Source organism: Ranitomeya imitator, chromosome 2, assembly GCF_032444005.1.
Source record: "Ranitomeya imitator isolate aRanImi1 chromosome 2, aRanImi1.pri, whole genome shotgun sequence".
In the NCBI taxonomy this organism is placed as follows: domain Eukaryota; kingdom Metazoa; phylum Chordata; class Amphibia; order Anura; family Dendrobatidae; genus Ranitomeya; species Ranitomeya imitator.
This window is the reverse complement of record NC_091283.1, coordinates 56,085,697-56,111,685: the sequence shown is the minus strand read 5'-3', so window position 1 is coordinate 56,111,685 and position 25,989 is coordinate 56,085,697. Positions and strand designations below refer to the sequence as shown.

The 25,989-nt window shown below is 44.8% G+C and overlaps 1 long non-coding RNA gene across 2 annotated transcripts; it reads right to left on the bottom strand.

The window, feature by feature from the left end:
- Positions 1-16,460: 16,460 nt before the first annotated feature.
- On the bottom strand, positions 16,461-25,449 carry LOC138661846 (uncharacterized). 2 transcript variants are annotated; one of them, XR_011317969.1, is made up of 4 exons: positions 25,318-25,449; positions 17,708-17,885; positions 17,573-17,617; positions 16,461-16,889 (listed from the first exon to the last, which is right to left on the bottom strand). It is a non-coding gene; the product is annotated as an uncharacterized lncRNA (long non-coding RNA). The 2 variants fall into 2 exon arrangements; XR_011317970.1 differs by having other exon boundaries at positions 25,335-25,429.
- Between the last annotated feature and the right edge of the window lie 540 nt (positions 25,450-25,989).

The window sequence follows — 25,989 nt, the reverse complement described above, 5'->3', positions numbered from 1 at the left end:
CCGCCACCACCTTCATCGATTCAGAGTCCAGACTCCCTGTGTCTAACACCAAGTAAAACAGGAGTGATGATCCACGTTTCTTTCAGCGCTTCTAAAGAGTAGCCCGACGTTGGTAATGGCAGGAGATATTACCTGCCCGATGGTGTATTCCTTAGTTTCAACTATATATAACCCTTACTTGGGGTTAGACATCTACGGATTTGGAATAGACATGATCTCCTGGATGAGTAATGTGCGTACATACCAATGCTCTGCCGTTATCCATGTACTGACTGTTATTGGTTTGATCTTCCCGCAGTCCAGAGCCTCTGTCCTGCAGGTCTCTGTGTAGTATGGTAAGCTGGTCTGTAACCAAGGCTTAACCAGAGCCCAGAAGGACCGATGAAGGAACAGTCCTGTGTTATAAGCACATGCAGCTTATTATTGGTCGGTACAGTCCTCATGGTGTGGTGGCTGTGACTTTCACCATATTTTGCTGGGCAATAAGGTTTTCTAACCCTATTCTGGGGCTGTGATGTCTATAAGTATCTATCACAATAAATAACTTGCTGTGGTTCATTATTGGTATTGGAGTACAATGGGTGTATTACACTCTCTGCTTCTGATGCTTATTTCGTTTACCACATTTCATACTGAAATTGGCCATTATAGATGTATACCAGGCACTCACTACGGTGATTCGCTTTGCGGATATCTTTAGATATCTATGGTTTTTCTGATCTTTCAGATCATTTATATATCATCTAGTCTGGTTTTTGCATTGGACTTTGATTCCTGGCTTCTGTACCCACCCTGGAAGAGTTGCTTTGGTATTCTCCATGGTGCTGGCCTGAGGGACGTAATGGAAAAAGGGAATTACACTTAATGGTAATTCGGTTTCCAGGTAGTCCCTCAGGACAGCACCCATAGTTCCCTCCCTTATGTTTCTCTTTTTAGGCTTGCACGGGATTAAGCTACCGGCAGATCGTTCATCCTTTGGGTCACCATGGCACGAAATTAAGATGGAGCCGTTAAAGGGTTTATTACACACGTGTTTGTAAGGGCATGTTTAGACCATTTATTTCCATCCTTCGGTGGTACTTTGAAACAACACTGGTGGGTGGAGGTGGGAGGGTCCTTTTAACCTCTCTATGATCCTGTCCCGCTATAGGTCAAGGAAGGACGTCCTCCATGGTGCTGTCCTGAGGGACTACCTGGAAACCGAATTACCGTTAAGTGTAATTCCCTTTTTTCCCACACTATTGTTTTAAGGAGTCACTCTGCTGGCTTCAACGGGTGGAACCCTCAGTCTATACAAGCAGGATCGAACTGGCCCTGAGAATCCTCCGGTGGGGCCCTGGGGCTCCGCAGAGCCCCCCGAGCAGGATGCAGAGGGGGCCCACTTGTGCCAACTAAATGTGCATCCTCGGACGCATGTTCAGTTGAAATGTATTGCCGTTTCACAATAGGCCTCCAACCCAGCAAAAACAGACAGCTGACTTGTGTGCATGCACACATCTCAGGCGGCGTATGACATCATGCGATGGGCGCACTCGCATCAGCCGCCGGCTTCTGCTAGATCGGTGGCCATTTATACATGAGCACACCAGAGCTGTAGAGGAGGAGCGTGGAGACGAAAGCGCAGGTGTAGGGGAATGGAAAATGTTCTTGTTTTATCTTTTACCTCTTTCTCGTATTTTACTGGTATTGCTACATGGTTGCATGTACTACTGCCTACTTATTATGGTACTGCTACACTCTTAGTGTATTACCGTGTCTTGTAAACATGCATTGTGTGTTTTCGCAAAGTATATTGTGCCACTGTTGTAACCAGAGAAAGATCTTGAGGATGCCCTTGAAATGCTGGAAGTGACTAATAAACTGGACTTTACTTATATCGTAAAAGAAACTGACACTGTGGTGGCCAAGATGGCCATGAAGATGGCGGGAAATGGCGTTGAGGAAGAAGACGACAACAGGGACCCACTCCTTCGTGGGCGTAACAGTACAATATTGGCACCAAAATCCACCTGTTGATATTCCGAGGTCCTCCACTGGTGGGTGCGGATGAAGAAAAAAGGCCTCACCCTCCTCTACAAAATTCCAGCAAATGGGTGGAGCTGCCGGAGACGTCCCCACCTGGAAACTGGTGGGGCCTAGAAAGAAAACCCGGGTGCAGCTACGCGGTGCCATTGTCTAATCCTAAACCGGAAAGTGATGGAGCACTCCTGCACCCGTAGCTGCTGAGGCATAGGCCGCTTGGAGTTGAGGTGGAGGCAGGAAGATGCCAGCTGGGCTGTGGAGTCAGAATCCTGGAGTTGGAGCCCATTTTGGTGGAGTCAGAGTCCTGGGGTTGGAGTCTGTATAAAATGGACCAACTCCTAAAATAAATAATAAATTTGGTGCAGTAGTTCAATGCAGTTTGTGGGGAATGTTTTTTTTCATAAGAACTTGGGAAAGATCTGAAATGTGCTATAAATGTCTGTCCTATTCCTGATCTAAGGTCTAGACTTTTAGCTGAGATGAATCTGTGCTGCAGTTTATGTTCATGATAAGTAGTGAAGCTCCTCCTCTACAGGTAAGGGGAAAAAATAAACACACAGGGAAGGAAAGCCTACATTCATCTCAGAATTTCTGGAGTTAACAGGAAAGCGGGATTAAAGAAGGCCAGTACTTCCTAGAGAGTATCTAAACTTTCAATAAACTGCATAAATCAATAGTCCAATATATGTTGTCTCTGTATGCTTAATGTTTTAGTTTGTTTTTCCTCTGCTCATGTTTGGAGAAATTAGCTGCTCTGATGACTTATATACACTATGCATAGAATATAAGGGGAAAAAATGTTTTCTAACATTTCAAATTCAGAAATACAGTAACGGGATCGATGAGGACATATATGTTTGACGCAAACAAAGGAAAGAACTCAGCTGACCGGCACTGAAAGAGCTCTCGTAAATTAAAGCAGATGCGGGGAAAACCCTGAAGGCTAGACGGATTAAGCTTCCACTGAAGGTAGGGAGGTGCTTGCATATAGAATAGGTAATCCACATATGAGCAAAGAACTAAAGAATGTAGCACTCACCCAAACTCTTCAGATGTGTAATTGTCCTTTAATAAGCATGGCACAACGTTCCAAACTTGGTACGATACAGGCTACGGCATAAGAGGGAAGCAGTGCGGGAGCGTGCAGTGACGAGACAGACGACGGCCGTCTGTCTCGCACTACAATTCTGTACTTACAGGAAAGGGGCTAGTGCGCCTAGTGAAGCATATACAAGATGCGCATGGTGGCGATCCCAGCTCCCTGAGTTTTGCCGGCCTGGAGGTAGTTAAATTTCCTCAGCAAGGTTAGAAGCACGAGTGATGTTGTTTTTAATTGGTTATGTTTATATGTATTATATGTTGTATGTCCATTCCTATAAAAAGAAATGACATCACCAGCACAACTCACATGGACCCGTAGAAGCGCCTCCGCGCGAAACGGCCGTCGTCTGTCTCGTCACTGCACGCTCCCACACCGCTTCCCTCTCATGCCGTAGCCTGTATCGTACCAAGTTTGGAACGTTGTGCTATGCTTATTAAAGGACAATTACACATCTGAAGAGTTTGGGTGAGTGCTGCATTCTTTAGTTCTTTGCTCATACATATATATTTGAGTGTGTGTTCTGGAATGTGATTCAGCACAAACATGCTCCCTCCCTCCTCCCCTCTTCATAGACTGTGAAGAAATATGATGTGAAGCATTTAGTGACCTGTACCCTGAGACAAGCCTTGACATTGAAAGTTCAGAGTAAAGCTATTTAACACATTTTACAAACTTTATAGTTATCTGTCCTATTGATTTATGCAAAGATTGTTTTATTTCTATCCCAAATTATTCAGTAAATGATTCACTATTCTTGCAAGAATTACTATATACTTTTTTTTTACAGGACAAAATTATTTAGAGAGCTAATTTAGATAATTACAAAATGAAGCATCTTATCAAGTCAGTTGTTCACAGTGATTCAAGATAATAAACATTTTGTGTGTCAGTGTATAAGTGACCCAGATGAAAACAAATGCTGTGATGCCAAAATCAGTGCATACTCAGGCAGTGGTAAAAATGCTCCTTCCAATCTAAAAAGACATTTACAATGCTGCCACCCAGAAGTTTACAAAGATGTGACTGAAAAAGATCACAGCAGCACCAAGAAACCAGAGACCAGAACTTCCCGCCAGGCAAAGGGGGAGGAAAGAGCGTCTCAAACGTCAGTTACAAGATATTTTGTAGGACAAAGTTTCTGTAACAATGCTTTAACAGCTCTTATTGGAGAAATGGATGGCAAACTTGGTTATTCTCTGGAAAGAGAAAGTATTAGAAAATTAGTGATTGAAGAAGCTCTTAACCAAAAGAGAGATCTTAAAAAGACTCTCAAGAGACGCTTTGTATTTCTTAAAATGGATGCCTGCATACGTCACAGAGTGAACTATTTTACTATTAACGTTCGATGTGTTTGTGACAACAAAAAAAATTGTTACTAAGGCTACTTTCACACTAGTGTCGGTACGGGCCAGTCGCAGTGCGTCGGGCCGACATACCGACGCATGCTGTGAAGTAACATAGTAACATAGTTAGTAAGGCCGAAAAAAGACATTTGTCCATCCAGTTCAGCCTATATAAGTACAAGTAAGTAAAAGTACAATGGGGGCAGCGGATGCAGTTTTACAACGCATCCGCTGCCCCATTGTAAGGTCCGGGGAGGAGGGAGCGGAGTTCCGGCCGCGCATGCGATGTCGGAAAAAGCGGACCCGACGGACAAAAAACGTTGCAAGCAACATTTTTTTGTCCCGACGGACTGCAAAAACACGTCGCATCCGTCGTACGACAGATGCAACGTGGGGCAATCCATCGCTAATGAAAGTCTATGAAGAAAAAACGCATCCTGCAGGCAACTTTGCAGGATGCGTTTTTTTCTTCAAAACGACGCATTGTGACATGCATCGAACAACGCTAGTGTGAAAGTAGCCTAAGGCTAGGTTCAGATTGCGTTAGTGCAATCCGTTTAGCGCCTAGTGCTAGCGGATTGCGCTAACGCAATGTGTTATAAAGGGGTCGCGTTAAACGTCCCTGCTCTCGCAGATCTCCGATCTGCGAGAGGGGGGAACGGACCGCGGGCGTGCCTCGGACGCTGCAAGCAGCATCTGCGGCGCGCCACAAAACACCGGCACATCGCTAGCGCGGGCCGAAAATGGCATGCGCTAGTGATGCGCGTCCCCATTGCTGTTAATGGGCGCGCTACAGGACGCGTTGCACAGCGTTAATTTCGCCGTGCAACGCTGTCCGTTAGCGCGGTCCCATTAACGCAATGGGAACCTAGCCTAAGACACTGGCAGTAAAAGATACTAAAGCTCATCACAGCAGCCAGTTTCTCCAGACCTTAGTGGAAAAAGATCTGCAAGATTATGAACTCAAAAAAGAACAGGGTCTTGCTATTGTAACTGAATGCTTCAAACATGATGAATGAGAATAATGAAGGTGAACAGCAGGCAGAAGAACATTTCACATTCAGTATGTTTGAGATGGAAGGCCACAGTCCTGTTCCCATAACAGAGGAACAAACAGATATTACTACAGAAGAACAGCAAAATAATTCTTTACAATCAGTTGATCTTGTTGAAGCTGCTTCACATCTCTTTCCTATTTATCACATGCGCTGTGTTGTGCACACGCTGCAGCTGGCAATAAGAGACAGTCTGCAAAAGGGACATGCTGAAACTTTGATTAGCAAAGTGAAGAAATTGGCTATTGCTGCCAGCACCACTAAAATGGATTCCATCTTGAAGAGACGTGCTGGAAAAGCGGCAATTGAGGATCAAGCCACTCGGTGGGTCAGCACCTATTTAATGATTGAGCGATTGCTTGAGCTGAAACGCTTCCTTGTAGATATGGCAAATCCTCAGGTAACACTACATGTAGGTCAATGGACACAGGTGGCTGACTTGAAGGAATTGTTTCATCACCCATTTACAGTGACTAAGTTACAAGCAGAGGAATTAACTCCTGGCATTTTTATAAAGGAGTAGAAGAATTTGTTGTTTTGCCTGTCCCAAAGAGGAGGTTTAATTGCAGATGGCATTGCTGCTTCAATGAAAATGGAAAGAGACACTGTTATTAGACAATAAAATTCTTCTGGTAGCTGTATATGTGGACCAGAGTCATCATATATTGCAGGATGATCAACAGCTTACTAAAGGAAAAGAAGCTCTGATTGAGGTAGTAGTTAGGATGAGTGGGCTACAGGTGGCCAAGAGCATGAGGACTCGGATCCTGCCAGTGCTGCTGCTGCTGTCCCTTCATCCTCACCAGATGAGGAGTTTTATTTCTGACAAGTATTTGGAGGACATGGAGCAAGCAAAGTGTTGCCGCAGGGAAAAAGATTCCACTCCCATAGAAAACAGATTGACCATATTTCAGCAACATTTTTCACTTGCTCTCAAATAAGTAAAAGAGTTCAATCGTTCATCAAAACGGACTGTGCACGAGGCAATTCCTTTATACCCTGAAATTATTAGAGATGTTGCCCATGTGGTTACTGCTTTGCCACCAACCCAAGTTAGTGTAGAGAGGTTGTTCTCTAGCCTTAAAATAATTAGGTCAGATTTGAGGTCATCTATGAAGGAGGATCTGATGGAGGAGATACTATTTCTCAGAACAAATTCATAGACTGCACAAATAATAATCTTTATTTTTATATAGCGCTAACATATTCCGCAGCGCAGTTTTGCACACATTATCATCACTGTCCCCGATGGGGCTCACAATCTAGAGTCCCTATCAGTATGTCTTTGGAATGTGGGAGGAAACCGGAGTGCCCGGAGGAAACCCACGCAAACACGGAGAGAACATAGAAACTCTTTGCAGATGTTGTCCTGGGTGGGATTAGAACCCAGGACCCCAGCGCTGCAAGGCTGCAGTGCTAACCACTGCGCCACCGTGCTGCCCGAATGTTATTCAGTACGTTTTTGTTGAAATCTTTTTCTTTTCCACTTATTGTAGAGTGAATAATACATTGTAAATATGAAGGGGTTTTTTTGTTCTAAAGTTGTATTCCAATAAATATATTTATGTTCTATCGAATTGGCTTGATTATTGTATCATAATAAAGATTAAAAGCCTGATGTTACCATTTTACTACAGTAAATGCATCACTTAAACTTAATAATGAGCCATGAATGAGGGAGTCGGAGTTGGAGTTGGTGTCATGGGAATTGAGGAGTTGGAGTCGGAGGTTTGGCTTACCGACTCCACAGCCCTGGATGGCAGAACTTGGCCAGGCAGACCGTGGGAAGAAGTTGTGGAGGACTCCACTTACCCACTCCTGGAGTTGTCTCGGGCGCAGAGTCGGCGGCCGGCGGAGTCATCCTCGTCCCAGAGGCCAGAACATCATGCAGAGCCAGCGCCATGACGTTAAAAGGAGGAATCCTGTCATCCGGAACCCAAGTTGTAGACTCAGCGGATATCGGAACTGGCGTCCACCCTCGAAAAACCGTGGTCAGAGGCCGAGGAGAGACTGGGCCTTTTATCAACCGGCTGACTATGCAGGCGTGTCCGTGGAAGGATCCAGCGGTCAAGAATCCAGTCCAGCTCTTGAGTGCTCCTCAGCCCCTGACTCTGGAGGGATGGTCTCTCCCACGGGCCCCTGTTGCAGAGGCAGTAGTCCGACCGTGCGTCCCTGAAGGGAGATCGGTACCACCTCCCTGTTCCGCAGAGGCCCAACCCGTCTCCATTACCACCGTGTCCCTGGGTGCTTCCCATTTCCATTCACCAGTGCAGGGCCCTTTTCCCACCCCCAGGCAGGGTGCCTGGGTGGAAGATGTTATTAAACGAAAGAAGCAGCAGGAGAAGGAGGTGTGGGCCGAGATGCGTCAACCCGGAGGGGGGCTCTGGCTGGCCGACGTACTCGTGGCTTGTTGATGTATACTGACGTAGAACAGGGGTACAGCTTTATTCGAGAAGAAGGGACTGACGCTAAGATATATGTGAATGCGGCGTCAGTCAAATTTGGCAAACTGCTACAGAAAGGAAACCGGGTGTCATTCTTTAAGGAAGACTGACCTCGAGGGTACTACGCGGCTGCGGTCACCCTCTGCAGTGAGGACGACCTGGGACTTTTTCTGAACTCAGAGCAGGCGTCAGCAGCACCTGCTACACGGGCTACCACCCTTCCATGGCAGACCACGACTTCTGCAGCTGCAGAGTACTCAGCCCGCAACCGAGCATGGGACTTCGCCACTCTTGCAACGCTCACCCCTGACTTTAGACTCCATGCACGGGTCATGCTGCGTTTATTCACTGAATGAGACTGTATATTGTTGAACTTCACCTGGGGAACTGTGAGCCAGGATCATGTTCCTGCAGCACGGTCTATGCTGCTCCGGTTTTTGTGGACTTGGATCATCGTGAGTCACCCGTAATAGTATTAAGACTACCTCGTTTAACTGTTGCCTCCCTGCATGGAGTATTACATACAAATAATAAAGGTTTATGGGGTATCTGGTTGGGGATGACCAAGTTAAAGGGAAGGGGGAATGGAGAATGTTATCATTTTATCTTTAACCTCTTTCTCATACTTTACTGGTATTGCTACATTGTTGCATGTACTACCGCCTACTTATCATGGTACTGCTACACTGTTAAGGCCCCTTCACATTTAGCGACGCTGCAGCGATACCGACAACGATCCGAATCGCTGCAGCGTCGCTGTTTGGTCGCTGGAGAGCTGTCACACAGACAGCTCTCCAGCGACCAACGATGCCGGTAACCAGGGTAAACATCGGGTAACTAAGCGCAGGGCCGCGCTTAGTAACCCGATGTTTACCCTGGTTACCATGCTAAAAGTAAAAAAAAAACAAACAGTACATACTTACCTACAGCCGTCTGTCCTCCAGCGCTGCGCTCTGCTTCTCTGCTCTCCTCCTGTACTGTCTGGGAGCCGGAAAGTAGAGAGGTGACGTCACCGCTCTGCTTTCCGGCTCACAGCCAGTACAGGAGGAGTGCAGAGAACAGCGCTGGAGGACAGACAGCTGTAGGTAAGTATGTACTGTTTGTTTTTTTTTACTTTTAGCATGGTAACCAGGGTAAACATCGGGTTACTAAGCGCGGCCCTGCGCTTAGTTACCCGATGTTTACCCTGGTTACCAGTGAAGACATCGCTGGATCGGTGTCACACACGCCGATCCAGCGATGTCAGCAGGAGTCCAGCGACGAAATAAAGTTCTGGACTTTGTTCAGCGACCAACGATCTCCCAGCAGGGGCCTGATCGTTGGTCGCTGTCACACATAACGATTTCATTAACGATATCGTTGCTACGTCACAAATAGCAACGATATCGTTAACAATATCGTTATGTGTGAAGGTACCTTAAGTGTATTACCGTGTCTTGTAAATAAGCATTGTGTGTTTAAGCAAAGTATATTGTATTTGCACTTGTATTAGGGAAAGTGTAGAGCACCTGTCGGCCACTAGATGGGGGGGGGGGGTGGGCATTTTAAGTGCACACAGTTCCTAAGTAGAACATAAAGAAAGTACTGTATATAGTTAACTGTAGGAGGGGCTGCTGATTGGTAAGCTGGTGATAGTCTTAGAACAGTTCAGAGGGCTAAGGACGCCTGACCCGTCCACACGGGCTATAGGCCCAGGATGGCACAGCAGCCACACAATGTGAAGAGAAGTGAACCACAGCCATCCACAGCTACAGTACAGATAATCAGCGGGTTCGAACAGTTTGAAGACTCAGAGTGTGGCAACTCATTGTTTGGGCAGAAACCCTTAGAACTGGGACGAAACGGTCAAGGGACCCCATGGAAGCAGTGACCATGTACAGTAAAGACGTGGTGCAAAGGCAGAATGCAGAACAGAATGACAGTACTCTTTCAGCAGCTTTATAGTCCGGAGAGTAATGATCTTGTGTCTGGTGCGAAACAGACTGAGGGAAGCATACCCGTAGCAGAGCTGCACAGAGAAAGTGCCGATGAACCGGCAGGGACGGTCCGACCCGGGCCCGCGCTTTGTGATCATGGGAGTAATGCAGGGAAAGGAAAGGAATATTGTTTTGTGAAGCCCGTTGTAAAGAATGTGAAGTCTTTGGATGTGCTGTGTAACGGAACCAGTAAAGATGTTATTGTTGAATTTGAAATGGACTGTGTCTCAATTATTGCAATTTGGCCTAGAGAGAGTCTCCCGCAGCAAAGGGAAAATCCAGAGGGAGGCGGACCTGCAGACACAGGTATGCTGACTAATGGTGATAATTTTCCTGTGAGGGGAGGCCAGGGCACAGAAAGCCAGGTGTAATCGGCCATGACTACAGCCCTGGACCAGACACTTACACAGGTAGTTAAGTAGAATCTTTTTTTTTTATCTCCCTTCTGTGGAAGTGGCATAGTGTGGGGGACAGGATGAATATATGGGGGATGGGGTCAGGGTGGATATATGGGGGATGGGGTCAGGGTGGATATATGGGGGAATTAGGATAGATAAATGGAGTGGTCAGGGTGGATGTATTGGGGGCCAGGATGGATATACGGGGAGGCTAGGATGGATATTGATATATGGACTGGCCAGGATAAATATATGGAGGCGCCAGGACAAGGGGCATATGAGGGCAAGGATGGAAATATGGGGGGGGGGGGCAGGATGGATATCTGGGGGCCAGGCGGGGGCATATTATTAAACAAAGGGAGTCAGGCTAGATGAGGCATATTAAATAAATGGAGCCAGGCTAAATGAAATTAAATACAGGGGGCCACGAAAGGTGGGGTCTTGTTAATGTGCAGGGTGGCACTACGTCACTGGCGTCATGGCAGTTTGTGACGGATAAAGAAAAGCGAAGATGAAGGACTTCAACTAGAGACATCACTGGTAAATCAGTGTATTACATATACCCGCTCACTATACACTATATACAGAGCTCCTGTGTACAATGTGACTGGGGGTCCTTGTCTTACCTGTACACTGACACTATATACAGAGCTCCTGTGTATAATGTCACCAGTGACCCCTGTATTGCCTGTATACTGACACTATATACAGAGCTCCTGTGTATAATGCCACTTGTGATCACTGTATTACCTGTACACCATATACAGAGCTTCTGTGTATAATGTCACTGGTGATCTCTGTATTACCTGTACACTGACACAATATACAGCACTCCTGAATATGTCACTGGTGATCACTGTTTTACTTGTGCACTGACAGTATGTACAGTGCTCCTTGTATAATGTCACTGGTTATCACTGTATTATCTGTGCTGTAACACTATATACAGAGCTCCTGTGTATAATGTCGCTGGTGATCCCTGTATTACCTGTACACTATACACAATGCTCCTGTGTATAATGTCACTGGTGATCACTGTATTACCAGCACAGTGACACTATACACTATATACAGAGCTTGTGTGTATAATGTCGCTAGTGATGGTAATATGTGGTCTGGTCATGGTGTGGTGGTATTTGTTCCTTGTATGTGGCATTATTTGGTCACTATGTGGTAGAATAAGTAGTCCAGTCATGGTGTGGTGGTCTTTGTCTCCAGTATGTGGTATTATTTGATCACTATATGGTGGCAATATGTGGTCTGGTCATGGTGTGGCAGTATTTGTTCCTTGTATTATTCGGTGACTATGTGGTGCTGTCATGTTCTGGTGGTATTTGTTCCTTGTATGTGGTATTATTCTGTTACTATGTGGTCTGGTTATGGTGTGGTGGTATTTCTTCCCCGTATGTGGTAGTATTGGTCTTGGTATAGGGGATTGTATTGTGTATGGCAATCATTTGTTCTGATATTAATTAGGAATTAGGAGAATATTCTTTATTTCCATTAGAAAATAAATACTTGGAACAAGATGGTCATACAGGGGTTCTCCTGTGTTAAAAAAAAAAAGTAATCACCTGTCCACAGGATTAGTGATAACAGAAGGTGGAACTTGTATCCCCATTAGACTGGAGCAGTATGTGCAACTTGAGTACTTCTCCATTCATTTCCTCAGTGGTTGGGAGCACTGCACTTTTTTTTCTGGAAGCCCCAAAGAGAATGAATGGAGCTGCGGTCAGACATCTCACCTGCCACAACATTTTAAAATGAGGATAAATCTCCTATCAGGAATAAAACTTTTCCATTCTTCCAATCAGTGCAGTTTCTAATAGTCTGATCTAAACGATCACCTGTCCTGTAAAAGCCCATGGATCGGTGATAACTTGTTTTAACAAAAGGTCCCCTTTAATGCAAACTACCGTAATTGTACATCCCAGTTATGGGGGCGCACAGTAGATGTGCAGGAGCCGCCTGTTTCACAGTCAATGCTCCACTATAAGGCCGGCGTCACACACAGCGTATGAAAATATGGTCCGTATATTACGGCCGTAATACGCTGAAAAGTCCCGAAAATAGTGGTCCGTAGCTCCTCCGTAGGCAGGGTGTGTCACCGTTTTTTGCGCATGGCATCCTCCATATGTAATCCGTATGGCAGCCGTAATGCGTGTTTTTATCGCAGGCTTGCAAAACCGACATACGGCTATACAAGGGATCCATGTGTTAAAAAAAAACAAAACATATATACTGTCTCTCTCTCTCTCTATATATATGTCAGGGAGACACATATATGTATATATATTATTACTTCATACAGCGCGAGATAGCAGAAAGCCGGTAATTCAATTACCGGCTTTTGCTTTCTCCTTCCTAAACCCGACATGATATGAGACCTGGTTTACATACAGTAAACCATCTCATATCACCATTTTTTTTGCATATTCCACACTACTAATGTTGGTAGTGTGTATATGCAAAATTTGGCCGTTCTAGCTAGTAAAATAAGGGGTTAAATGGCGGAAAAAATTGGCGTGGGCTCCCGCACAATTTTCTCCGCCAGAGTAGTAAAGCCAGTGACTGAGGGCAGATATTAATAGCCTGGAGAGGGTCCATGGTTATTGGCCCCCCCTGGCTAAAAACATCTGCCCCCAGCCACCCCAGAAAAGGCATCTGGAAGATGCGCCTATTCTGGCACTTGGCCACTCTCTTCCCATTCACGTGTAGCGGTGGGATATGGGGTAATGAAGGGTTAATGCCACCTTGCTATTGTAAGGTGACATTAAGCCTAATTAATAATGGAGAGGCTTCAATTATGACACCTATCCATTATTAATCCAATACTAGTAAAGGGTTAAAAAAAAACACACACACATTATTAAAAATTAATTTATTGAAAAAATCACAAAGGCTGTTGTATTAATTTATTCTACTCTCAATCCACTCACTGAAGACCCTCGATCTGTAAATTAAAAAAAAATAATAAACCAAGAATATACATACCTTCCGAGGATCTGTAAGGTCCAACGATGTAGATCCATCTGAAGGGGTTAAAATATTTTGCAGACACGAGCTCCGCTAATGCAGGCTGCTCATGTCTGCAAAACCCCGGCGAATGAAGCTAAATATAGGTCAATTACCTATATTTAGCTTCATTTGTGGTGAGGCGCCCTCTGCTGGCTGTTCCTAGATCGAGGGAACTTTCCTAGAAAGCTCCCTTGCTCGAGTTCATATGAGGACAACCAGCAGAGGGCGCCTCTTGACAGTGAAAACGCCTCAAGACAAGGAAATGATGCTCAGTAGTGTGTGTGGCCTCCACGTGCCTGTATGACCTCCCTACAACGCCTGGGCATGCTCCTGATGAGGCGGAGGATGGTCTCCTGAGGGATCTCCTCCCAGACCTGGACTAAAGCATCTGCCAACTCCTGGACAGTCTGTTGGTGGATGGAACGAGATATTATGTCCCAGATGTGCTCGATTAGATTCAGATCTGGGGAACAGGCGGGCCAGTCCATAGCATCAATGCCTTCATCATGCAGGAACTGATGACACACTCCAGCCACATGAGGCCCAGCACTGTCATGCATCAGAAGGAACCCAGGACCAACCACACCAGCATATGGTCTCACAAGGGGTCTGAGGATCTCATCTCGGTACCTAATGGCAGTCAGGCTACCTCTGGCGAGCACATGGAGGGCTGTGCGGCCCTCCAAAGAAATGCCACCCCACACCATTACTGACCCACTGCCAAACCGGTCATGCTGAAGGATGTTGCAGGCAGTAGATCGCTCTCCACGGAATCTCCAGACTCTGTCATATGTGCTCAGTGTGAACCTGCTTCTCATCCGCCGTGAAGAGCACAATGTCGAATCTGCCAATCTTGGTGTTCTCTGGCAAATGCCAATCGCCCTGCATGGTGTTGGGCTGTAAGCATAACACCCACTTGTGGACGTCGGGCCTTTATACCACTATCATGGAGTCTGTGTCTGACAGTTTGCGCAGACACATCAATGTTAGTGGCCTGCTGGAGGTCATTTTGCAGGGTTCTGGCACTGCTCCTCCTGTTTCTCCTTGTGCAAAGGAGGCTGTAGCGGTCGTGCTGCTGGGTTGTTGCACTCCTACGGCCCCCTCTATGTCTCCTGGTGCGTTGGCCTGTCTTCTGGCATTTGTTCCATGCTCTAGACAATGTGCTGACAAACACAGCTATCCTTCTTGCCACAGCTCACATTGATGTGCCATCCTGGATGAGATGCACTACCTGAGCAACTTCTATGGGTTGTAGACAATGGCACATGCTACTGTACCTCTGGGGGTAAGACCAATAACAAAATTCAAAAGCCAAAAAGAATGAGAACAGAAAATTGGTCTGTGGTCACCCCCTGCAGAACCACTCCTTATATAGGTTGTCTTGCTAATTGCCTATCATTTCTACCTGTTGTCTGTTTCATTTGTACAACAGCAGGAGAAATTGATTGACAATCGGTGTTGTTTCATAACTTGACAAGTTGATTTCACAGAAGTGTGATTGAATTGAAGTTACATTGTGTTGCTTAAGTGTTCCCTTTATATATTTTTTTTATTTTTTTGAGCACAGCCACAACACATGCAAGGATTCCTTGTTTGTTAGACAATCCCTGCATGTGTTGCGGTTGTGAAACAGCCACGAGACATGCAGCTGTGGGGACTCGGAACATAATTTTCGAGCGCGCCGAAGACACTCTGTTAGTACATGAGCATGCTCAGATAACACCTTACCCAAGCACGTTCACTCATCACTAGTCTTTACATAAACTATGCATTTTTCGATAAAAGTTTTAAAAGTCTTGACATAATAGTTCTGAATCACCCTCTGCTTAAGGGTGCGTTCACATCTGTGTGAAATGTTTGAGTGTTGTCCATTTTTCTGTGTCACAAATCCATTGTCTATGAAACTCCAACCACGTCCTATTCCAATCTGATGCTGAGGAGAAGACTAGACCGTACTCGGTGCGGTCTGATTAAAAAAAAAAAAAAGTAGGTGTGCGGTTTAAAAAAAAAAAAAAAATCAGACCGGTGTATGAAAGCACCCTAAAAGCTCTAAAAACACTGAAGCAGCAAACTTTGTGAAAATCAAAGATTGTGTCAAGTCTTAAAACTTTTGGCCATGACTGTTCTACGCAAGTCACAAACTGAAAACGGAAAAGCAGAGCCAAATCCTAATAGTTTATACATTACACGCTACTAGGATTTGGCAAGCTGCAGTGCTCGACACCAATTACCACTGGGGTAGACGACCCTGTTAAAGGGAACCCGTCATGTAAAATACGGTAATGCTACTAACCTGCAGATACAGGGATATTCTACAGGCTCATAGAATGTTAGAGTTGGAAGGGACCATCCTGGGTCATGGTGTCCAACCCCCTGCTCAATGCAGGATTCACTAAACAATCTCAGACAGATGTCTGTCCAGCCTCTGTTTGAAGACTTCTATTGAAGGAGAACTCACCACCTCTTGTGGCCGCCTGTTCCACTCATTGATCACCCTCACTGTCAAAAAGTTTTTTTCTAATATCTAATCTGTGTCTCCTCCCATTCAGTTTCATCCCATTGCTTCTCGTCTTTCCTTGTGCAAACGAGAACAAAGATGATCCTTCTACAATGTGACAGCCCTTGAGATATTTGTAGACAGCTATTAAGTCTCCTCTCAGTCTTCTTTTTTGCAAACTAAACATTCCCAGTGTACAATGTTCTCCTAGCTCCTTGTAACCTCCTTGGAGGTTGTAGAGATATGGCAGTGTACACGATCCCTTAGGTAAACAAAATGGATCTAAAATAAATAAATAATAATAATGAAGACTTTATTAGAAGGCGCTGTCCCATTTTGTTAAATGAGTAAAGTTCCTTTTGGTCCTCCGATGCTGCAGAGGAAAGCTTTTCTATGCTTGCTCCTTCAGAGAGCGCATAGTTCAGGCCAGCGACGCAACCATGATCCAAATGGTCGATCTTCAGGAGCAGAAGGAGGAGGTCGGGAGGCAGAGCAGTGGTGTGCTCCTGAACAAAGAACATACATGAAACAAACAATTTAACTTGAAGCAAAACTGTAATGAAATTGGCTAATGACACGCAACCATAAAGAAGAAATTACTGACATTTAATTGAAAATTAGATTTATTTAAAAAAAAAAAAAAGTGTGAAGAAAATCCAAAAACTGATTGAGATCGCTAAAAGCACATTTCTTGTAACAAAAAAACAAAATCTGAGACCCTGTTCCAAGAGGGGTTTCCAGGAGCTCAGCTCCTTCTTCAGAAAGGTTCAGGCCGCTGTGTATAAGAAGGCGCCGAGGTGACCATCAAATCCCAGACTGTCCATTGCCAAGCACAGAAAGAGCCACCATGCCTGCGCCACTCCAGTGCCGACGACTCCTGGATCCCAGCACAGTCATTATAAAAGCAAATCTGAAAAATACTGATCATTAAAATTGCATCTTTCCCTTCTTGATGTAAGTAAATGTCCGATATTCACCAATCTCCTCTGTAAATCCTAGGAACATCGCGGTTTTGTTACCTCATTGAATCAACTCTGGAAGAGAAAGCACAACCCAATCAATACATGGTGCAATATTCCATTATGGACAACCGAGGGCGCTGTAATCCTACGTAATAATCGCCAATCTCCGACTCCTGGAAAATCCGAAAGGAGGGACGCGTCGCCATAATGGTCCAATAAAAAATTTGGCCTTTGCTACCAGAGGTTTGATAAAATCTATAACCCTGCGCTTATCACTTACTCGCCCCGGGGGTCAGGTCATACTAAAGGTTTAACTCTTTATAGACTGCAATTTCCCGGAGTAATGGGACAACTGCTCTAAGTGACATTTTCTGGGGTAATAAACTGATGTAGCAGAGTTGAGTTTATCATTGTTAGGAAAAACATGTTTGCTTTATTTTTTTTAGAAACAGCGCCACCAATATCCAGAGGTTGTGTGTGGTATTGCAGCTCAGCTCCTTTTACTTGAATGATATTAAGTTGCAATAGCAGACACATCCTATGGGTAGGAGCGGTGCTGCTTCTAATCCTAGACAACCCCCTTCAATGTCCCCTCTGTTCTGCACATAAGCTGTATTGATGCAGCCCTCAAACAGTTACATGACATAATCGGCTCTGCCGCACTTGTATACTCAGTATTTGCTAAGCCCCAGTATAGGTCTGCCTCATCCCCGGGGTGTACACACGGCAGTGATGGTGCAGGGCTCCGCACTCACCTTATAATTATGTACATTATCTGGTCAGGGTGGGTGACATAAATCCTGTAAGGGAAACATAAGACGAGTGTTACATGGCGCTCGCCTGGCACGGCGCAGTATTAAGCAGCCTCCTCGGCGGACCCCCACACATACCTGTCTCCCCACTGGTACATGGCTCTGTCTTGAAACAGATGGCAAAGGAACAGCCACATACTGATAGTCTCCATCCAAAATATGACCACCACAAACCAGATCGACGAGAGGAGAAAAAACTCACACACCATCCTGCCTCCGTCCCACCCCGAAGCGGGCGCCGATACCCCCACAGACCCTGCAAGAAAACAAGAGAGTTACAGGGCGGCACACGTCACCTCCTCATAACAGTGTACAGACGGATAGATCTTCTATGGGGCCTCACACCATACATTATCAAACAGTTATCTTAGACCCGAAGAGGCTGGTGTACTTACTTTGACAATCCATGTCAGAACGGTTCTTTAATCCTTTTTGAGTCTTTACTCCCAATCTCCGCCCACCTAGCATGATTGACAGCTCCTCCTTGTACAAGATGCAGCTATCCGTCAGGCTGAGTGGATGGAGACTGAACACACTGGGACTCATGAGCTCTCGCACTCTGTAGATGGACTTAAAACAAAAAATGATCATTTAACAGAAGGATTATGCAGCTTTTCTAACTTGAATGTTCATAGTAAGTCCACCAAACTCATCTGGTCTAAGATCTGTTTAATGTGATCATTGATCGCTGCTCGTCTAAGGACCCGGATTCCCATCATCAAAACTACCAAGCGATGATATATACAGTATATTATTAAAGGGAAGGTGTCATTAAAAAAAAAAAAAAATCAACAACTGAAAAGTAATATTAGTTTTATTTTATTTAGGTATAAAATATGAAAAATTATTTAAAAATAAAATAAGCTGTCACCAAAGCGCTGTTCATTTTTTTTCCTGTAGCCGCACTATCAGGAAGGAGCGGTAAATAACATTTTCTGAGGGGACAGGATCCCTTTAAGAATACTGATGGATAATCATTAATATGGCCATTGATTTTCAATCAACAGGATGCAAATATCATCACCCCCTTTAACCAGCTGTTTGGAGGAGGTCGGGGGACGTCAAGCTGTGCAGCCTCTATGTAGTAAAGGCTCGTCCTGGCACTGCACTATTACAGTGAACGGGACCAGCTAAAACCTCTGTGTGAGGCTGGAAAACTCAGCATTTCTGTTCAAAGGTACTGCTATTTTTTAGGGGGGAAAAAAATGGATGCAAACAGGATATCTACCCAGTTGGATCCTCTTACAAGTGATTTCTACTGCACAAAAAAAAAAAATACAGGTCAGTCTGCATTGCATAATTTCTGTGTTCTGTACATTCTGTTCCAAGGGTAAATCTGCCCCCAAAAATAAAAACAAGCAGCCACTTTAAATAGGAAAAAAAAATATGGAGGTGTGAACCTAACCCAGCAGAAGCATAACAGATAGTTATAACTTCATAAGTGACTGCAACTTTCCGTTTTATGTACACAAGGATCTCTGTTTGCTGAGAATGAATAGAAACGCTCATTACCACCCACAAGTTCCCTGCTGGATAAGGCGATGTTCACAGCTACGCAAGACGGACATTTTTTTTTTTATTTTAGAAAATTCCAGCACATTTTCTGGCTGTTTTGAAGGAAGGATTAGTATTCCGGACTCTAAGGCTATGTGCACACGTTGCGGATTTGGCTGCGGATCTGCAGCAGTTTTCCATGCGGTGTACAGTGCCATGTAATCCTATGAAAAACAAAAACCGCTGTGCACATGCTGCGGAAAATACCGCGCAGAAACGCAGCGGTTTATTTTCCTCAGCATTTCAATTCTTTGTGGGGAAACGCAGCGCTTCTGCACCCATTGATGTACATTGAGTAAGGCAAATCCGCACATCAAAAAACGCAAGACAATCCGCAACAATTATGCATTAAATCCGCAACCATTTTGGCCTGCGTTTTCTGCGTGGAAAAATCTGCAGTCAAATCTGCAACGTGTGCACATACCCTAAAAGTAACAGAAAGTTCCCCTGAACTCCACCAGACCCCAATGTAATCAGTGGGGTCCATCATGCACCAATCAGACCTACTGTTATGAATTGACACAATGACAAAGAGGGGACCCGAGTTTCACACTGCGCCCAATACAGGGGGAGTACGGTTGGACATTTATGGACACGGAGATGCTAAATATTTCCCATTGCCCTTTATTTTAAAAAAAATGTTCACTTTATTTTTTTTTTAGCCCTTAAGATAGGTAATATCTCCTAGATCTGTGGGGGTCCTACCATAGAGAATGAATGGAGCGTTGGTCAGGTATGGGCCCCATTCTAGAGATCGAGGGGGGGGGGGGGGGGTCCTAGTGGGTGGACCGCCACCAATATAGAAATGATAGGAGATTATTATGCTCTTACTAATGCTATAGGTAGCATTACTATGCTACCGGAATACCCCTTTATATTATTACACTACCTTGCTGCGACAAGTCTTTTAAAGCGCCATCTGCTAGTAGAGAGGATCACAAGCAGTCATATGCCCGAATACTTGCCTCATGTAACATGTGCCGATAGTCGGACCCCCACTAATCTAATACTGACAACACATCCCAACTATAAGCCATCAATATTTTGTACCTAGAAAACCCCTATAAAAGCTTTTTTATTTCCTTCCTATGTAATGTATTTTTTTTTAACATACCTTATTACCCCATCCTGTCCAATGACGACTATTACACCATGATGTAGGTGTACTGAGCGGGATCAGGAGCCGAGCCTGCGCTACACAGGGCACGTGCCAGCTGTGTTATACAGCCTGAACCTGCCTCTGACAGCAGCGACCGGCGCTAGCTCTGATCGCTGCTGTTTAACTATATAAATGCCACTATCAATGTTTGATAGCATCATTAAAGCGACATGATCCTCGAAGGGGCGTCTATTCAGAAATTTCCAAGTGGCTACATTGCAGCTGATGGCCGCTGACACCACAAGCCGAGCTTCATAGGAGACCAGATTATCAATATATACTGCAATACCCAATACAGTGTACAGTACGAGCGATCAGACGATTGTAGGTTTAACCCCTTAAAGGGAACCTGTCACCCCGTTTTTTCAGTATGAGATAAAAATACCGTTAAATAGGGCCTGAGCTGTGCTTTACAATAGGGTATTTTTTGTCCCCTGATTCCCCACCTATGCTGCCGAAATACCTTACAAAAGTCGCCGTTTTCGCTTGTCAATCAGGCTGGTCTGGTCAAAAGGGCGTGGTCACAGCGCTGTTTCTCCCCCACATCTTGCTTATGTTCCCGTTGGTGGCGTAGTGCTTCTCACATGCGCAATTCCCGAATGCACTGCGCAGCTGTAGAAAAAGAGCGCGCTCTCCGCTTTTCAGCGGTTTCTCGGTGGGCGCGGCCATCTTCCTGAGGCCGCGCGTGCGCAGATGGAGTGTCCTGCTTCCCGGGGCTTCAGGAAAATGGCCGCGGGATGCCGCACGTGCGCAAATGGAGATCGCAGCGGCCATTTTCCTGAAGCCAAGATGCGAACTCGGCTTCAGGAAAATGGCCGTCGAGATCTCCATCTGCGCACGTGCGGCATCCCGCGGCCATTTTCCTGAAGCCCCGGGAAGCAGGACACTCCATCTGCGCATGCGCGGCCTCAGGAAGATGGCCACGCCCACTGAGAAACCGCTGAATAGCGGAGAGCGCGCTCTTTTTCTACAGCTGCGCAGTGCATTCGGCACTTGCGCATGCGAGAAGCACTACGCCACCAACGGGAACATAAGCAAGATGTGGGGGAGAAACAGCGCTGTGATCACGCCCTTTTGACCAGACCAGCCTGATTGACAGGCGAAAACGGCAACTTTTGTAAGGTATTTCGGCAGCATAGGTGGGGAATCAGGGGACAAAAAAATACCCTATTGTAAAGCACAGCTCAGGCCCTATTTAACGGTATTTGTATCTCATACTGAAAAAACGGGGTGACAGGTTCCCTTTAATGACCGAGCCAAATTTTACAGTACTGACCAGTGTCAATTTATGAGGTTAACTCAAACGCTTCAACGGATCCTAGTGATTCTGAGATTGTTTTATTGTGACACATTGTACTTCATGACATTGTGAAAAAAATTGAAATTTGACAAAAATTTTGAAAATTTCACAATTTTCAAACTTAATTCTTATGTCCTTACATCAGAGAGTCACATCGCACAAAATAGTTAATAAATAACATTTCCCACATGTCTACTTTACATAAGCACAGCTTTTAAAACATAATTTTAGGAATTTAGAAAGGTTAAAAGTTGACCAGCAATTTCTCATTTTTTCAACAAAATTTACAAAACTTTTTTTTTTTTTTTTTTTTAAGGGACCACAATCAAATTTGAAGTGACTTGGAGGGGGGTCTATATGACAAAAAATATCCAAAAGCGACACCATTCTAAAAATTGCACCCCTCGAGGTGTTCAAAACCACATTCAAGAAGTTTATTAACCCTTCAGGTGCTTCACAGGAACTGAAGCAATGTGGAAGGAAAAAATTAATATTTAAAAAAAAAATTTCTCAAAAAATTTACTTTAGTCCCAAACTTTTTTATTTTCACAAGAGTAACAGAAGAAAATGGACCCCAACATTTGTTGTGCAATTTCTCCTGATTACAAAACTGATGCAAACTCAAGTAGCAAGCACTTGCGCTCAACACCAGCCATCATATCGTCATTTTTTTTTACTTTTGAAAACAGAAACAATTCTAACGCCAAACCCCTAACCAACCCTAGCCCCAACCATAACACACCCTTAACCCTGGCCCCAACCATAACACACCCCTAACCCTAGCCCCAACCATAACACACCCCTAACCTTAACTCCAACCATAACACACCCCTAACCTTAACTCCAACCATAACACACGCCTAACTCCAACCATGTCAGACCCCTAACCAACCCTAGCCCCAACCATAACACACCCCTAACCAACCCTAGCCCCAACCATAACACACCCCTAACCAACCCTAGCCCCAACCATAACACACCCCTAACCAACCCTAGCCCCAACCATAACACACCCCTAACCCTGGCCCCAACCATAACAGACCCCTAACCTTAACTCCAACCATAACACACCCCTAACTCCAACCCTAGCCCCAACCATAACACATCCCTATCCCTAGCCCCAACCATAACACACCCCTAACCCTAACGCCAACCCTAGCCCCAACCATAACACACCCCTAACTCCAACCCTAGCCCCAACCATAACACACCCCTAACCCTAGCCCCAACCATAACACACCCCTAACCCTAACTCCAACCCTAGCCCCAACCATAACACACCCCTAACTCCAACCCTAGCCCCAACCATAACACACCCCTAACTCCAACCCTAGCCCCAACCATAACACACCCCTAACTCCAACCCTAGCCCCAACCATAACACACCCCTAACTCCAACCCTAGCCCCAACCATAACACACCCCTAACTCCAACCCTAGCCCCAACCATAACACACCCCTAACTCCAACCCTAGCCCCAACCATAACACACCCCTAACTCCAACCCTAGCCCCTACCATAATACACCCCTAACTCCAACCCTAGCCCCAACCATAACACACCCCTAACTCCAACCCTAGCCCCAACCATAACACACCCCTAACTTTAACCCTAGCCCCAACCATAACACACCCCTAACTCCAACCCTAGCCCCAACCATGACACACCCCTAACTCCAACCCTAGCCCCAACCATAACACACCCCTAACTCCAACCCTAGCCCCAACCATAACACACCCCTAACTCCAACCCTAGCCCCAACCATAACACACCCCTAACTCCAACCCTAGCCCCAACCATAACACACCCCTAACTCCAACCCTAGCCCCAACCATAACACACCCCTAACTCCAACCCTAGCCCCAACCATAACACACCCCTAACCCTAACTCCAACCCTAGCCCCAACCATAACACACCCCTAACCCTAACTCCAACCCTAGCCCCAACCATAACGCACCCGTAACCCTAACTCCAACCCTAGCCCCAACCATAACGCACCACTAACCCTAACTCCAACCCTAGCCCCAACCATAACGCACCACTAACTCCAACCTTCGCTCCAACCATAACACACCCCTAACCCTAACTCCAACCATAAGACACCCCTAACTCCAACCCTAGCCCCAACCTTAACACACCCCTAACCCTAACTCCAACCATAACACACCCCTAACCACATCCATAAAACAGCCCTCCCCTAACTGCAAAGAATGGGAAAAAAAAAAAAAGTTTAAAAATGTATTTTATATTTTTTTATCTAACTAAAGGGATGACAAAGGGGGAGTTGATTTACTATTTTTTTCCTTATTTTGATCAGTGTGATAGACCCCATTACAGTGATCAAAAGGAACCAATTGGAAAAACGTCGTATTGTTGCTGTGTACCAGCCGGCAGATCTCGGTGGGCGCATTGCGCATGTCATTTTTTTTTCCCCCAGGAAGATGATGCTGGGCCTGGGGACGGCTCAGGAGGGTCTCAAGGTGATCTTGTAATTGGGCACCAGAAAATCCGGCTTTGATCATGTTCTCAGGGGTCTAAGATATGCCCGGTAGCCAAGACTCCTGAGATTTTCTGGGGGGCGCTACAACCTTATTTTCGATCGTCGTTTTTGACAATGAGGGAATAAGTACTCTTAGAGGCTGCCTTTTAATGCGTATCGGTGGTCGGTAAGGGGTTAAATCCTGTTATGGAGCTAAAGAATAACGTAAAAAGAAACACGCTAAAAAAAATTAGAAAAATTTAAATTAACCCCCTTATAAAAAATACAGGAAAATATAATACATTGGTATCACCACATCCACAAGAGTCCAATTTCTAGAAATATTCAATTTAACCCATAAAGGTAAACATCAGGGGGTAGATGAAATGCCACACTAATTTTTTTTGTTTGTTTGTTTCTTTGAAAATACCTAAAAAAAATGCAATAAAAAGTGACTAAAGTGCTCTAAAATTGTACCAATATAAACATCAGCTCGCCACGGAAAAAAACAAAGCTACAGAACGCAGAAAGCGGCGAAGCAAAAATACATTTTTTTTTTATCCACAGTGAAATAAAAATAAAACTTTACAAGTCCGGCATCGCTGTAATCGCACCGACCTGGAGAAGCAGAATATACCGTCATCTTCACCGCACGATGAAGGCCGTCAAAGAAAAACCCAAGAAAACTAAACCCAACTTTTTTTTTTTCTTTTTTTTTTTAATTTACACTTTGATTTTTTTTTTCCCATTTTTTTTTCTTATTACATTCTTTTACCTTTTACATTCATTACCATTCTTTTCTGCATATGATAATAAAATAATAATTACATGATTATATGCAGAAAAGAATGGTGCCATTCACATCAACTCGTCCCGCAAAAATAAAACAAACCCTGAGGGGAGGCGGAAAAAAACAGAAAGAATAAAAAAAAAAAAAGTTATGGCTCATAGAAGAGGAAAAATTAGAGTGCAAAAAAAAAAAAAGCCCACACCCACCAGACCAGTAAGGGGTTAATTATATATATACACCCCCTTACTTCCCCCCAGCCAGACATCTGTATCCCCCACCATTGTCCAATACACAGGCCAGACTAATCAATCCCCCAATGGTCGATCACTGGACTCCACATACAGGTGTCCAGCAGGACCCAACATAGAAATGTCGGCACATTACGTCACAGCACACAGTATATACCTGGATATACCGCTCACCAGGCTGCAGGGGCCCCCGGGAATGCCGCTCCTGGTCCCCAGCTGAGGACACTGCTGTGTTTGGAGTCACTCTTCCGCGTTTAGCTCCGCCCCTCTCTGCACTGACGTCATCGCCTCCTTCCGACTACAGAGCCAACCAGAGTGACGTCAGCGGGAGTCTCCGCACGCGTCACCTCAACGAGCCCGCTCCTCGTCACATGACCTCCCCTATAACATCTGTATAAAGCCGCCTTGCCTCATGTTCAATGATTCCCCTCATCTTTCCCCTCATATAAAGCCCATCCTGTAGTAATTTTACCACACACTGTATTATTACATTACTTCAGGCTCACGTTCCCTGAGGGAGATTAATAGGGAGCGTAAATAAAATAATACAAATTATATATAAATATATTTATTATTATTTATATACACATGTAATAAAATTCATTGCACCCTCATTTTATATATATATATATATATATATATATATATATATATATATGTATATATATATATATATATATATATATATATATATATATATATATATATTTAACATCTAAATATTATTGAGATATATACATTAGACCATTGCCGCCGCCGGAGAATTTTAATTTTTGCGCTTCCGTTTCTTTCTCACCTTTTTCCAAGAGCCATAACTTTTCTAATTTTC